The 12,759-nt window shown below is 48.8% G+C and overlaps 1 protein-coding gene across 4 annotated transcripts in view; it reads right to left on the reverse strand.

The window, feature by feature from the left end:
* LOC149434702 (disheveled-associated activator of morphogenesis 2-like) overlaps window positions 1-12,759 on the reverse strand; it is a 344,618-nt gene that overhangs the window by 295,126 nt on the left and 36,733 nt on the right. Inside the window, exon 1 of one of the 4 annotated variants that reach the window (XM_089663498.1) lies at window positions 10,395-10,821. The exons of the other annotated variants lie outside the window; for them this stretch is intronic. The gene's annotated coding sequence lies outside the window, so the exon portion shown is untranslated. Of the gene's footprint in view, window positions 1-10,394; window positions 10,822-12,759 lie in introns of those variants that run through there. 4 annotated transcript variants of the gene reach the window in all.

Genomic DNA, 12,759 nt, shown 5'->3' on the forward strand with positions numbered 1-12,759 from the left:
ACGCTGGTAACTTTCAATCTTGCAATGCCTCATGGGCAACAGCTGGAGGGGTGCCAGTTTGACACCCATTGTCAGAGCCTGGGTCCAAACCTGGGCCTTCTGCGGTGAGTGGCAATGTTTCTTCTTGCTGAACCACCTGGAATACTGGACAGCTCCCTTGACAATTATTTGGATGATCCTACCTTGACCTTGTTTATCATGAACCTTGAACCCCTCGCGACCTGGTGCTAACACGCAGCCAAATCCATCTCCACCATCAGGAGCTCTGGTGAACACTGGTTGGTATTTAGACTCCGCACTTCGGGTGATCCCACTCCTCTGCCATGGTGACCTGCCTGTGTACCTATCCTGCTGGTTTCAGATGAGCCTTTCCACTGCTATAGCAACTGGTCTTCAAGCCCGACCCCTGATCGTGACACCCATGCTCTAGAGTATTACCCTGTATTTAATTCATTGAATTCCTTTACCTGTAGGAAGAAACAACTGTTATTAATTACTTCGGATTACATCACCAGTCTAGTAAAAATGTTTCCAAGGCCGATGGGAGCTCAGTTCCTAATTACGCGGGCATGCCCGAAGAACTACACCTTCCAAGAGCACTTTCTGTACACACATTGCAGCAGCATTGGTTTGCTGGTAAAAACTGAGAGGGATAAAGATGGCGGAGATAGTCAGAGTTCTGTAGTCCAGTGAGAAGGGCTGATAAAACCGCTTGGGATTTCAATGCAGCAAAGTCTTTATATTGGCAGATCAAACAGGTTTTCAGGGTTCTCACTGGATTTCTGGCAGACCAACAAATATTTCTGTAGCATGTTAAAGAGCCAAAATTTTGGGAAAATGTACGTATGGTAGAGATGTACTGAATGTGATTAGTTTCTTTAATTCTTCCCAGACATATACATACTTGAACTCTTTTCTACCATTAGTCATGCAGCCCCTCCATCCATTTTCTTCTCAGCGTCTAATTTGAAGGACTTTCATACATGGCTGATCCAGTGATTTACGTGCAAGTAACAATGCCCTACTTTACCAGGCCTCAGATCTCTGCGATCCAGTATAATAACTTTGATGAAAGAGTTTTGGCACCTCCTTTCTGGATTGCATCACTCCTCATTATGAATGGAGGCACCAGAATGGTTGCATTTTCCTAAGGTCTGTTGAATGGGAAGGTTGTAACACCTACCAAAAAAAAACAAAAAAACACTGGGACGCCAATATATCAAATAAATTATTTTCATCACCTCCTGAACCCGGGGTGCCCCAGGCTGATGGGGGATTGCTGAAGAGTAAAAAGGGCCCAGGGTCTGATCGGCCTGCAGCAGTTGCCCCCTTTTGTTCATGTGTTTGGAGATGCCTGGTGGAATCATACAAGAACACGATGGAGTCTGGCTGGTGGTTATGACTCCTGCACTTTGCACTTAGAACTATGGAGTACTTGGACTTTAGAGTCTTTGGGCTATTTGTCATGTGGCTATGCAGCAAAGTAGCTTAGTGATTAGCACTTTTGCCTTGCAGTAGTGGGATCCCTGGATTGAATCATGATCAGGACCAGGGCTACTGGTAGAAACCATAGGGCCCCATACAGCCAACCTTACAGCCCCCCCAAAAAAAATTAAAAACAGTTTACTATGCTTCACTTATGAATGAACACAGTGAGTGATCAGTACCAATTACTCATTTTGTTTATTCAGGAAAGGGTTGGTAAATGTGATATAATTACCGGACCCTTCTTCCACTCTGCATCCTGAAGGATCCTATTGTGTGATGGCAGCTGCAAGTGGGAAGGGGAGGAGGGAAGCCAGCAGCACTATGGGGGTGGGGGCACACAGGGGGGCCTGGGCAGTAGGGGGAAAAGTATGGTGCACAAGGAGGGTGATGGGAGCACTGGGGAGGGGGGGAGCAATTACTGGAACCAATCCCCTGAAAGCCAGCAGGAGGGAGAGGAGAAGAAGCCAGCTTTCAGCTGCTGCAGAGAGTGCCATACAGGGGGATCGGTTCCAGTAAGTGACCCCCTGCCATGCCAATCACCCTCCCTGCCCACATCTCAATAACTCTGTACAGGAGGACTGGTGGCACCCCCTTATCCACGGCCCTGGTCAGGACACTATCCGCAAGGAGTCTCTCTGTGCTTTTGTGGGTTTTCTCCCACACTCCAAAGACATGCTGGTTGGTTCATTGGCCGTAGTACAATATTCTACTGAGTGTTCCAAAGATACCTGGACTCATCATTTGCCCACAAAAGCAGATTTGATCCCCCAGGAAGAAATGTGCTATATGCATTTATAATCCAAGCAGGGGCAGACGGACAACTCATGGGGCCCCCAGGCAATAGGGGATCATGGGGCCCCTGTGTCCTTGCCCAAACTCAAAAAAGCCTATGAAAAAGGTACCAGGGGCATCTCATGGGGCCCCCTACTGAACCCGGGCCCTCGGGCAGTTCCAAAAGGTCAGTCCGCCCCTGAATCCAAGATGTTGTCACCTGAGAGTTCTCCCACATCTTTCCAAACCCGACTGGCAGTGAGATCCTTGTCCACACTGGTGGGAGGCATCTCACAATGTCCCCTAGCCTTGCCCAGAGTCCCGGCGAATCATTCCAGCCAGACCTCTTCATCCCTGTTCTTGTTGGTGGACTTGTTGATTGGTGTGGCACCACTGGAACCTGTAACGTCATGGAGAGCCAAGAAAATATATGCACCGGCAGCAGGGTAGACAAGAACAGACCGGTTGGATCCATAGAACGGATATACGGTGGGTTTAGCATCTACGTAGGATCACTTGTGGAAGCTCGAAGAAACACGTCTTCTCACATGCTTTGCTGGGCCACGTCCCCATACATAAATTAATAATAGCATACAGTATATTTTTACAATTCTTATGCAGTTACATGAAGCTTTGTGACAGGTGTTCTCTAAGCCATTATCCAGAGACCCACCAACGTTCAGTTGCATATGTTATTTCTCATGCAGGAATGTACTAAAGCTGATTTGGGAATATCACTAAAGCCCGGGCCTGTCCTGAGTCTTCTGTTCCTCCAGGCCTGGAAGGAATTCGGTTGAAGACACGGATTGTTGTCTGGCCTCGGAATCTGTCCATTTGGGAAATGAATTTACTTCACATGAGTTCTACATATGTCTGAGAGGAGAGGAGGTCTATACGCTCCAGAGCATGGAAACAAACATGGCGTTCAGGGAGGCACACGCCTATGTCACGCAATGTTTATTTTTCAGTGAACCTTTTTATCTGCGTCTTAAGAAGGAGAACAAGTGCCTGAGACATTTTCTCCTTGATCAGGTTTCCAAATATTTGAACAAGGAAAACCATTTATCAGCCCGGGCCCAGTAGCAGAGGCCTCAGGGGGGAGATCAACTTTCTCCTGCAAGATGCACTACATGGGCCTCAGCCTCTCACCAAACCCCCTTGGACAATGGCAAGGAGACCTGGGGTCATTGTGGTCAACCTGACATCAGGAAATGAATTCATGCAGCCAGACAGGTTCCTGTATGGTACAGTGATTGCTAACGGATTGTAGGACATGATGATTTACTGGTACATGTGTGCACACACCTGCGTGAAGCATGATACACCATGGTTTCAACTTTCATGCCATTACTTGGAAGTAATCAGCCTCACATCACTACACTCGCTGTCAGTGCAGGTGATTAAAGGCTAAGTCCATCCACAGCTGAAAACTGAGTGCTGAATGTGATCCAATTACAACTACCACCCAAAACTAATGGTGTATCCACACAGCACAAACTCCATGTTTCCACTAGTGGGGAATTATACTACAAAAACAACCAGTTCCCCAGCTTCATCCTCCTGTGGCATCAGTTCCACATGACCTCTAGGTATAAGGCACTAATGTTTTTAGCAAATATAACATTTTGACTCATCACTAATCGTACCCAGAAGGACCTAACCCTCTACCTACCTTTCAACCTTCAACTCAACCCCCAAGTTAAACCTAATCCCAACAAAATCTCAAACTAACCTCTAACCCTCGATCTAATCTCTAAAATTTCAAAATAATTCCTAACCCCAACCTTCAGCCTAATCCTTAACTCTGACCCTCAACCTAATCCCTAAAACTAAACCTCATCCTAATCCCTGAATGTAACCCTCAACCTCATCCCTAACTCTGACCTTCAACCTTACCCATAATGTTGACCCTCAACACTCTAACCCTTAACCTAACCCAGACTCTCAACCTATTTCTTAACCCTCAACTTCAAAAGAATTCTAACCCTCAACCTAAACTCTAACTCTATCCATCAAACCTAATCCCTAAATCTCTGACCCTTAACCAAATCCCTAATTCCAACCCTCAACCTAACCCCAAACTCTAACCCTCAGCCTAATCCTTAACTCTAAGCCTTAACCTAACCCAAACTCTCAATCTATTTCCTATCCCTAAACTTCCAACTAATCTCTAACCCCAACCCTCAACCTAATCTCTAACCCTCAACCTAATCTCTAACCCTCCAATTAATTGCTAACTCAAACCATGATACTCAACTCTTAAAACTCTAAACCTCAACCAAATCCCTAACTCCAACCTCCAACCTAATCTCAATCCTTCACTCTACCCACAAGTGTCAAACTGGCAGCCCTCCAGCTGTTGCCAAACTACAAGTCCCATGAGGCATTGCAAGACTGACAGTTACAAGCATGACTCCCAAAGGCAGAGGCATGATGGGACTTGTAGTTTGGCAACAGCTTGAGGACCACCAGTTTGACACACCTGGGTCTAACCCTTAACCTGAACCGAGCTCTCAACCTACAGTATTTCCTAACCCAAACTTCACAATACTGTAATTCCTAACCTCAGCCCTCAACCTAATCCCTAACTCCATAACCTAGTTGTTAACTCTATCAAACCTAACCCCTAAAATTCTAACTCCCAACCTAATCCTTAAACCCTTAAATCCTTAAAACCCTTAACCAAACTCTCAACGTATTTCTTTACTCTAAATTTCTAAATAATCCCTAACCTCAAATCTCAACCTAACCTCTAACTCTCAACATAACCCTCTCCCTCAAGTTATCTTTAACAATCAAACTAGTCCCTAAACCAGTTGCCTTTTTCCTAAACCCAACCTAACCCCAAACCTTCAATCTGACCACAGCCCTCAACCTGACCTTCAACCTGAACCCCAACCCTCAACCTGACCTCAAACCTTCAAACTAACCCCAAACCTGTTAAACCTGACCTTCAAGCTGATCTCCAACCTGACCCTCAACCTTTAACCTGACTCCATCCTTCAACCTAACCCCCATCCTTCAACCTGACCCCCAACCTTCAACCTGACCCTGAACCTTCCACCTAACCCCAACCTTCATCTTGACCTTCAGCCTTCAACCTGACCCCCAACCCTCAACTTGACCCCAACCCTCAACCTGACTCCAACCTTCAACCTGACCTCCAACCTTCAACTTTACCCTCAATCTGACCCCAACCTTTAACATGACCCGCAGCCTGACCCCTAACCTTCAACCTGACCCCTAACCTTCAACCTGACCCCAAACCCTAGCCTGCCTATGAATGCCTACTCTTCCAGAGAAACACCTATCAAGGCATTTTGATATTTGCATAACTTCTTCTGAGAGCCAGCTCACTGCTTGCATCAGGACTGAGGGCTGTTGAGAACGGTAGGGTGTTGTGTTGTTTTCAGGAAGCTATTTACAGCACCCTGCATTGCATAGAGAAGAACAGAGACCTAGGGACATTGCCATTTAACACTGATCCAGTCAGGGAGATTTTCATGGACCGGAGCGGACGCTGCCATTGTGAAAAGACCGGTAAAGCTAAGGTGGTAAAGAGAGATTATAGTTGGGATGGGTCGTGGGGTGAAATAGAAGCTTTAAGTGAGGGTTCAATGCAGTATGTTTCCAGATACAGGGAATTACGGGAGAGAAGGCAAGGGTGGCATCCATTATAGTTCTGCATGTTAATCCCCCTGCATGACAGTCATGTGATTATACCATATCAGCACCATGTTTCTGGTTGCAAAGCACTATGGGAAGTAATGCCGTGGCATCGGCTACCATGCACTGCCTTCCATTGGGGCTCAAGCACACCGGATACTTTTTCCTACATATTGCCGTATTTTGTGCCGCAGAGCCCCAGCATGGATTTTTACGAATCCATTCATGTCAACGGGGTCCGTTCCCACCTTCAGAAAACACCCAGCGTGCTGCAGCTTCGGGTCACCTGACCTGCGGTGTCCCATCCAATACGATTACACGGGGGGGGGCCTTCAAAGAACGCATTGCCATGTATCTGAAAATGAACCTTAATTCACGCTGTAACGCACACAGGGCGCACGGACACAAAAGGCAAACCCTCACCCAGCTAAGCAACCAATCATCTCTCAGGTAGCTTCCATCCACAAGGTTCACTCCCGGGGCATCCTGGGAACTGCGGCGGTGGAACGCTAGTCATTAGTGTCACCCCCATTTTGTATGTCACAATGAGGCGGATGATTTAATGCTCCGGGATCTCACACGGAGTATAAAGGAAATAAAAAAGATTTGCGGTCTATGTGGAGCCGAGGGGCCACACAATGGCCTGGAGCCGGCCCAGCATGTCCGCGTCTATGAATGGGGCCCTATTCACCGTCACTATCCATGGAGGAAGAGGAGCATCAATCTACAAAATATTTCCATATTCATGTTCTCTCTGGAGGTGTCAGGGGGCTCAATAAGACGCTGATTTATATTAGAAATAAAAGCTTTGAGCCGCGTTCACAGATGACTTCGCTGGCAGTCCAGGATCTCGGCGACGCAGTGCGCTGGCGGTCCAGGATCTCGGCGACGCAGTGCGCTGGCGGTCCAGGATCTCGGCGACGCCGTGCGCTGGCGGTTCAGGATCTCGGCGACGCAGTGCGCTGGTGGTTCAGGATCTCGGCGACGCAGTGCGCTGGCGGTTCAGGACCTCGGCGACGCAGTGCGCTGGCGGTTCAGGATCTCGGCGACGCAGTGCGCTGGTGGTTCAGGATCTCGGCGACGCAGTGAGCTGGCGGTTCAGGATCTCGGCGACGCAGTGAGCTGGCGGTTCAGGATCTCGGCGACGCAGTGAGCTGGCGGTTCAGGATCTCGGCGACGCAGTGAGCTGGCGGTTCAGGATCTCGGTGACGCAGTGCGCTGGCGGTTCAGGATCTCGGCGACGCAGTGCGCTGGCGGTTCAGGATTTCGGCGACGCAGTGCGCTGTCGGTTCAGGATCTCAGCGACGCAGTGTGCGCTGGCGGTCCAGGATCTCGGTGACGCAGTACGCTGGCGGTTCAGGATCACGGCGATGCAGTGCGCTGGCGGTTCAGGATCTCGGCGATGCAGTGCGCTGGCGGTTCAGGATCTCAGCGACTCAGTGCGCTGGCGGTTCAGGATCTCGGCGACGCAGTACGCTGGCGGTTCAGGATCTCGGCGACTCAGTGCGCTGGCGGTTCAGGATCTCGGCGACGCAGTACGCTGGCGGTTCAGGATCTCGGCGACGCTGTGCGCTGGCGGTTCAGGATCTCGGCGACGCAGTGAGCTGGCGGTTCAGGATCTCGGCAAAGCAGTGAGCTGGCGGTTAAGGATCTCGGCGACGCAGTGCGCTGGCGGTTCAGGATCTCGGCGACGCAGTGCGCTGGCGGTTCAGGATCTCGGCGACGCAGTGCGCTGGCGGTTCAGGATCTCGGCGACGCAGTACGCTGTCAGTTCAGGATCCAAAATATCCCGCTATTCCAATCGCACGCATGGCAAGGACATGACCAGATCAGATCTATCCACACTGAATACTACAATGCAGGGGCGGACTGACAACTCATGGGGCCCCCGGGCAATAGGGGATCATGGGGCCCCTGTGTCCTTGCCCAAACTCAAAAAAGCCTATGAAAAAGGTACCAGGGGCATCTCATGGGGTCCCTTCTACCTTCACTACTCAGTAGGACTGATGGGAGGGCTGCCTTTTTTTCATTTTTCACGAATTTTCCAACATGCCCGATCACCGAAAAGGGGAGGAACCAGGAAAATCGTCCGGTGCCATTGACCCCACTAACAGAGCGAAAATCGGCTGATTATTCTTAGGTCCGATTTTCAGACGAAAACTCGGTCAAATTTTGACCCATGTATGGCTGGCATTCAGTTTCTTTTTGGGATGGTCAAGGCCACCAACAGGAGACCTGTATCAAACAAGCGGCTCCTTCGAGGGGCAGCGCTACCTACATATTAATCCATTCTCCTACCTGGTCATTTGTAATAAAGCAATAATAAAAATAAAATAATAAAAATATTAATATAATTAGAATAAATAAAAAAACATATATTCAATAATAATATTAACCACTTGCCGTCCGGTAGCTGTATATAAATGGCTGGACGGTGGCAGTCCAGGGGCGGGTTGCTGTTCATAAACGGCGCCTCCCATTTTGGACTGTGCGCGCTCCCTGGGAGCGCCAGGATCTGGTGCCCGCTGTGTCCTCCAGACACAGTGGAAAACCGATCCTCGTACAGGACCTCTGTGCGAGGTCCCGATCATGTAATCAGTGATTGGCCAATCAGTGATAACATGCAGAGTAGTAAGCAATATGTCACTTGTGACATCATTGCTTACTACGTGTGAAATCTGTGAATGATCACAGAGGTCACATGGTACAGAGCTATTCACAACAGCCTTGTACCATGTGACAAGCTGTGACCAATCACAGCTCACACAGTAGTTCTCAATGGCTGCAGGAATGCAGCCAGAGAAAAGGAGAAATGATTGCTTTTACAGCCTTTATGGGTGTAAAAGCAATCAGTGTAAAAAAAAAATCTTCATCACACCATGGTGACTGTACTGCTAGGGTGACAGTATGTAGGGAAAAAAACCCATAAATAATAATATAAAAAAATAAAATAAAAATTAAAAACTTTTTTTTTAAATTATAATTTTTGGGTATAAACTAATTTGTTTTGTTTTTTTTACTAAGACGATAACTGAATAAATTTTGGCCACAATTTATGATGAAATATTATTTATTTGCAAAATTTTATAAGAAAAACACTTTTTTTCAAAATTTTTGGACTTTTTCATTTATATAGCAAAAAAAAAATACAAATCCCAGCGGTGAATAAATACCACCAAAATAAAGCTTTATCTGTCTCAAAAAATGCTAAAAATTAATATGGGTACAGTGTTGCATGACCGCTCAATTGTCATTCAAAGTGTGATAGCGCTGAAAGCTGAAAATTGGCCTTGACAGGAAGGGGGGAAAGTGTCCGGACTGGAAGGGGGGGAAAGTGTCCGGACTGGAAGGGTGGGAAAGTGTCCGGACTGGAAGGGGGGGAAAGTGTCCGGACTGGAAGGCGGGGAAAGTGTCCGGACTGGAAGGGGGTGAAAGTGTCCGGACTGGAAGGGGGGGAAAGTGTCCGGACTGGAAGGGGGGGAAAGTGTCCGGACTGGAAGGGGGGGAAAGTGTCCAGACAGGAAGGGAAGGAAAGTGTCCAGACTGGAAGGGGGGTGAATGTGTCCGGACTGGAAGGGGGGGAAAGTGTCCGGACTTGAAGGCGGGGAAAGTGTCCGGACTGGAAGGGGGTGAAAGTGTCCGGACTGGAAGGGGGGGAAAGTGTCCGGACTGGAAGGGGGGGAAAGTGTCCGGACTGGAAGGGGGGGAAAGTGTCCAGACAGGAAGGGAAGGAAAGTGTCCAGACTGGAAGGGGGGTGAAAGTGTCCGGACTGGAAGGGTGGGAAAGTGTCCGGACTGGAAGGGTGGGAAAGTGTCCGGACTGGAAGGGGGGGAAAGTGTCCGGACTGGAAGGCGGGGAAAGTGTCCGGACTGGAAGGGGGGGAAAGTGTCCGGACTGGAAGGGGGGGAAAGTGTCCAGACAGGAAGGGAAGGAAAGTGTCCAGACTGGAAGGGGGGTGAAAGTGTCCGGACTGGAAGGGGGGGAAAGTGTCCAGACAGGAAGGGAAGGAAAGTGTCCGGACTGGAAGGGGGTGAAAGTGTCCGGACTGGAAGGGGGTGAAAGTGTCCGGACTGGAAGGGGGTGAAAGTGTCCGGACTGGAAGGGGGGGGGGAAAGTGTCCGGACTGGAAGGGGTTGAAAGTGTCCGGACTGGAAGGGGGGGAAAGTGTCCGGACTGGAAGGGGGGGAAAGTGTCCGGACTGGAAGGGGGTGAAAGTGTCCGGACTGGAAGGGGGGGAAAGTGTCCGGACTGGAAGTGGTTAAATAAAAAAATAAAAAAAAGAAATAATATTATTATAATATTTTAAATAAAAATATTAATATAATTAAAATAAATAAAAATATATACATTAAATAATAATATTAAATAAAAAAAATGTAAACAAAAATAAATAATTAGTAAGTAAATAAATTACTATGTGAAATGAGTTGGGTGAGATGTATCTGGATCTTCTGATCCGTTCTCCTACCTGGTTATCTATGATAAAGCGTCTGACATTTGGCCGGACACATCTGCATTGTATATATTTAATATAAAAGGATCGGCGTGGATTTCCTTGATCCGTCTGCCCGAAGATAAGAGGAGGGCCGCATAACATCCGTACTCTGAAAATCCATGAGAATTTGGAATGGAATTTTTGGAGTGTGATGTGGGAAATCCTCGGGAAGGGCCGGGCCCCAGGTGGCGGGGCCCCGTCTTAAGCCAGAGCAGCGTCCCCGGGTTGCGTTGCTGGCAGCGCTTCCAACAGCATCGGTCGGCTGGAAGATAAGGAACGCAAATGATTTCCTGAGGCTGGGAGATCCAGAGACGTCGGAGGGGTTTGTCTATGGCGGAGAATCTCCGCAGAATCCTGGCCTCAGCTCTGCCACGGCCGTGCCAGCTTTCCAGCCAAAGCCTCTTCATTACGAAAAACAGTGAGCTGTGCGACTACCCGCCTATGTCAACACAGAACCTGGCTGGAAAAAAATACGCTGGCAAGCCTCGATGAGGCCGTGCGTCACTCGAAAAAAAGATCCAGCGCCCAGCGCCGGGGACACTGGGTGTTACTGTTTGCTATAGATGTGGAGAATTAGGCTGCCATTCAGGGGCAGCTACAGCTCAACTGCCATTTTCCAGGGGTGGCTGCCGCAGCTGTTGTCGGGGGAACGGCCGCTGGATGGGAATGAATATGTGAGAGCCGAACCTTGTCTCCAAAAAACACAAATGTAATCTGAAGGCCCGAAGTCTGCACCAGAAGAGCTTACAGTCTAACGTCCCACTACAGTCACACACTAGTAATATATATAGCTCTGACATATACCACAGTGCTGTACCCCCCCAGTCTTCACTGCACCACAGGAGCTAACACTCTAATGTACCCCCCCAGTCTTCACTGCACCAGAGGAGCTAACACTCTAATGTACCCCCACAGTCTTCACTGCACCACAGGAGCTAACACTCTAATGTACCCCCACAGTCTTCACTGCACCACAGGAGCTAACACTCCAATGTACCCCACAGTCTTCACTGCACCAGAGGAGCTAACACTCTAATGTACACCCACAGTCTTCACTGCACCACAGGAGCCTACACTCTAATGTACACCCACAGTCATCACTGCACCAGAGGAGCTAACACTCTAATGTACCCCCACAGTCTTCACTGCACCACAGGAGCTAACACTCTAATGTACCCCCCCCCAGTCTTCACTGCACCAGAGGAGCTAACACTCTAATGTACCCCCACAGTTTTCACTGCACCACAGGAGCTAACACTCTAATGTACCCCCACAGTCTTCACTGCACCACAGGAGCTAACACTCCAATGTACCCCACAGTCTTCACTGCACCAGAGGAGCTAACACTCTAATGTACACCCACAGTCATCACTGCACCAGAGGAGCTTACACTCTAATGTATCCCCACAGGAGCTTACACTCTAATGTACCCCCACAGTCTTCACTGCACCACAGGAGCCTACACTCTAATGTACACCCACAGTCTTCACTGCACCACAGGAGCTAACACTCTAATGTACCCCCACAGTCATCACTGCACCAGAGGAGCTAACACTCTAATGTACCCCCACAGTCATCACTGCACCAGAGGAGCTTACACTCTAATGTACCCCCACAGTCATCACTGCACCAGAGGAGCTTACACTCTAATGTACCCCCACAGTCATCACTGCACCAGAGGAGCTTACACTCTAATGTACCCCCACAGTCTTCACTGCACCAGAGGAGCTAACACTCTAATGTACCCCACAGTCTTCACTGCACCACAGGAGCTTACACTCTAATGTATCCCCACAGAAGCTTACACTCTAATGTACCCCCACAGTCATCACTGCACCAGAGGAGCTTACACTCTAATGTACCCCCACAGTCATCACTGCAACACAGGAGCTTACACTCTAATGTACCCCCACAGTCATCACTGCACCAGAGGAGCTTACACTCTAATGTACCCCCACAGTCATCACTGCACCACAGGAGCTTACACTCTAATGTACCCCCACAGTCATCACTGCACCAGAGGAGCTTACACTCTAATGTACCCCCACAGTCATCACTGCACCACAGGAGCTTACACTCTAATGTACCCCCACAGTCTTCACTGCACCACAGGAGCTTACACTCTAATGTACCCCCACAGTCTTCACTGCACCACAGGAGCTTATACTCTAATGTCCCCCACAGTCACACACAATTATTATATATTTATATAGCTCTGACATATACCGCAGTGCTGTACAGAGATCAATAAGCCAGTCACATCAGTCTCTGTACCAGAGGAGCTTACACTCTAATGTCCCCTCCTCCACAGTCACATCAGTCTCTGTACCAGAGGAGC

Source organism: Staurois parvus, unplaced genomic scaffold (genome assembly GCF_062004578.1).
Source record: "Staurois parvus isolate SC_StPar_1 unplaced genomic scaffold, SC_StPar_1.0 ptg001701l, whole genome shotgun sequence".
Classification (NCBI taxonomy): Eukaryota; Metazoa; Chordata; class Amphibia; order Anura; family Ranidae; genus Staurois; species Staurois parvus.